This window comes from Capra hircus, chromosome 16 (genome assembly GCF_001704415.2).
Source record: "Capra hircus breed San Clemente chromosome 16, ASM170441v1, whole genome shotgun sequence".
NCBI classification, from domain to species: domain Eukaryota; kingdom Metazoa; phylum Chordata; class Mammalia; order Artiodactyla; family Bovidae; genus Capra; species Capra hircus.
Window position 1 is genome coordinate 70,634,615 of NC_030823.1, and position 3,508 is coordinate 70,638,122.

Here is a 3,508-nt window from a genome sequence, read left to right on the forward strand (position 1 = left end):
TCACGTTTTAAAAACGAAGAAGAGTGCTATTATTTTTTATTTTATATGTCTGTACGTATCCTTAACGTCTGGGATGGTGGGCACACCCTGAGGTGACTCAAATGAGTCAATGAATGGGGGAGAAGCTGTCACTTGCTTCTTCTTCTTTTTTAAATTATGGTATAGTTGGACTTCTCTGGTGTCTCAGTGGTCACCAGAGACTCTGCCTGCCAGTCACAAGACACAAAAGATGTGAGTTTGATCCCTGGGTTGGGAAGATCCCCTGGAGTAGGAAGCGGCAATCCACTCCAATATTCTTGCCTGGGAAATCCCATGGACAAAGGAACCTGGCAGGCTACAGCCCATGGGATCACATAGATTCAGACACGACATTGCAACAGAGTGCACACACAATGGAAAACTAATACAGATTACTTCTTATATCAGCTTCTGCATTCACTCTGCTGTGATAAGCTGTTTTCATTGAAGTATATGAAGAAAATCCATCCTCACACAGACATTTAGATAGAAAAAGGAACCATATTTTAATAGCTTCTTCAGATCCTCTCCTGTGGAAGAGAGGACTAGAGAATTATTTTTTCATGGGAACAGAGTTTCAGTATGAGATGATAAAAAAGTTCTGGAGATAGAGAGTGGTGATAATTGCATAACTAATATGAATGTACTTCATGCCACTCAACTATTCACTTAATAATGGTTAATAAATTTTATGTTGTGCATATTTTACCACAGTTAAAAAAGTAAATTGCCCATGATTCAGAGACCAAAAAAGAGTTAGTTGCAACGTGGAATCTGAAATCATATCAATATTCATACTGCATCATGCTAAAATCCATTAGTCTATCTTATACTTTAAATGGCTCTTTTGGGACTTCCCCAGTGGTCCAGTGGTTAAGAATCTGCCTTGTAATGCAGGGGACTCGGGTTCAACCTCTGGTCAGGGAACAGAGATCCCAAGGGCCAAGGAGCAACTAAGCCCGCGTGCTGCAACTACTGAGCCCACGCACATGCACTCTGGAGCCCTCGCGCCACAACTAGAGGGCCCGCCTGCTGCAACAAAGACCCAGGGCAGCCGAATAAACAAATATTTAAATGGCTCTTTTACCCATGCCTGACTTTGTAACATCACACATTGGTAATCTGAAAAGTACTAGTTTACTGAATCAGGCAGATCTTCAAAAAGTTAATTATACAATATAAAAAGTTCATATTCGTTAATATCACTAGTAATCTCATCAGGAAAGCCATTAAGTCTGGAGAAACTGTCAAACTCATCGTGTAAGAAAAAAATGAGGAAAATGAGTAGTGGATACAGGTTTTCCAAAACTCTCATTTTCCTGAGTACTCAAATTTTGTCATTGGCAACAATTACAGTCAGATGATATCCTTGAAGTAACAAGCTCACTTCATTTATTTTAGAGAAAACATCTGCCAAATACTCAAGTCTGGATAATCATATTTGTCAGTCCTCTTTCTTCAAGTAACAGTAGTGTTCTGTGGGAAAAAAGCAGCTATTTCAGCTCAAAACTCCCAACAATCATGTGGTGCTTCTCCCTGAAAAACTATTGTACTTCAGTACACAGAAGTACGCTGTGCACAGCTCATATTCTGTCACACAGAATACTACAGAGATGAATACTCAAGGGTTGAGTTTAATAAAATGAATGATTTTTACTGCCTCACCAAGAGCATTCTTTTTGAAACTGGCTGGCTTTTCTTCCTTCCTTTCTTCCTTCTTTCTCTTTCTTTTAGTGCATGACAGAGAAGAACACATTAGCACTGTTTGGCGCCACTGCATTGATTCATGCTAAGGTATCAACAGAAAACTGCTGGTAAATGAAAACCCACCATTGCTTTTGTACCATCAGTACCAATGTTAACACAGTGAAAAAAGTAAAATAACCTTAGGATTTTTAGGGAAGCATGTTTTATCTTTCAGGCCCCCTGAAGATGCCTTGGGCCCTGGAAGTCCACAGACCACACTTCATAGAGCTCAGCTTTTTTGCATGAACCACCGCTGTTCCTCCACCCCAGCAGCAGTGCCCACCGCCAGAAGAAGTGCTCCAAAAAGGGACCAATGCATTATGTTTCTCAGAGTAACCTCTGATGGGGCTCTAGCAGCAAATATTCTTTAGCTATCTCTTGCCGTACACTTCCTCTTGCAGTTCAGTTGAGTCGCTCAGTCACGACTGAGTCTTTGTGACCCCATGGACTGCAGCATGCCAGGCTTCCCTGTCCATCACCACCAGCAACTCCTGGAGCTTACTCAAACTCATGTCCATCAAGTCAGTGATGCCATCCAGTCATCTCATCGTCTGTTATCCCCTTCTCCTCCTGCCTTCAATCTTTCCCAGCATCAGGGTCTTTTCTAGTGAGTCAGTTCTTCACATCAGGTGGCCAAAGTATTGGAGTTTTAGTTTCAGCATCAGTCCTTCCAATAAACATTCAGGACTGATTTCCTTTAGGATAGACTAGTTGGATCTCCTTGCAGTCCAAGGGACTCTCAAGAGTCTTCTCCAACACCACAGTTCAAAAGCATCAATTCTTCGGCACTCAGCTTTCTTTACAGTCCAATTCTCACATCCATACAGGACTACTGGAAAAACCACAGCTTTGACTAGATGGATCCTTGTTGGCAAAATTATGTTTCTGCTTCTTAATATGCTATCTAGGTTGGTCATAGCTTTCCTTCCAAGGAGCAAGTGTTTTAATTTCATGGCTGCAGTCATCATCTACAGTGATTCTGGAACCCCAAAAAAATAAAGTCTATCACTGTTTCCATTGTTTCTGTATCTATTTGCCATGAAGTGATTGGACCGGATGCCATGATCTTAGTTTTCTGAATGTTGAGTTTTAAGCCAACTCTTGCAGTACTCTTTCTAAAACAGATTGGTTGTTCTCCTGATTCAAAACCTCTAAACAGTGTAAGATAAAGAGGGCATCTTAAATTAATGGGAAAGGCTGGATTATTAAATGGTAAATAGGACACTTGGGTAAACATTTGGGAAAGTTTAAAAAAATTATCTTTCATATATATCAAAATAAGCCCAAACTGATTATTGCTCTAAATATTAAAAATTAAGTCATAAACTAAGAAAAAAGATAATATGTATCTGAGCACAGGATGCAAAATGTTTTTCTACCTAAATGTACCCAAGTAGAATCCAATGGGAAGACCTAGCTTCAAAGGCCAAAGCCAAAGTCCATTGAGAAGAGGGTGAGGAAATGGGAGGGGCAAAGAGGTACTTTACCTTCTGTTACCCATCCCAAGTCCCCCAGGACTAAAAGGATTGAGCTGAGGGGGGCACCTCAACCTGACCATTAGTTCTTTGATGTCATAGACCTCGGTCTGCAAACACTCTACTTTGTGGCCTTGGCTTGGTGCAGGCCATATTTCCTATTTGTTCTGCTGCTGGCTCTTAGCTCAAGTATGAAAGACAAAATTCTTCAAACAAACAGTGGTTAGGGCTGCATAACATATGAAATGTCAGACTGTAGGAAAATTGAA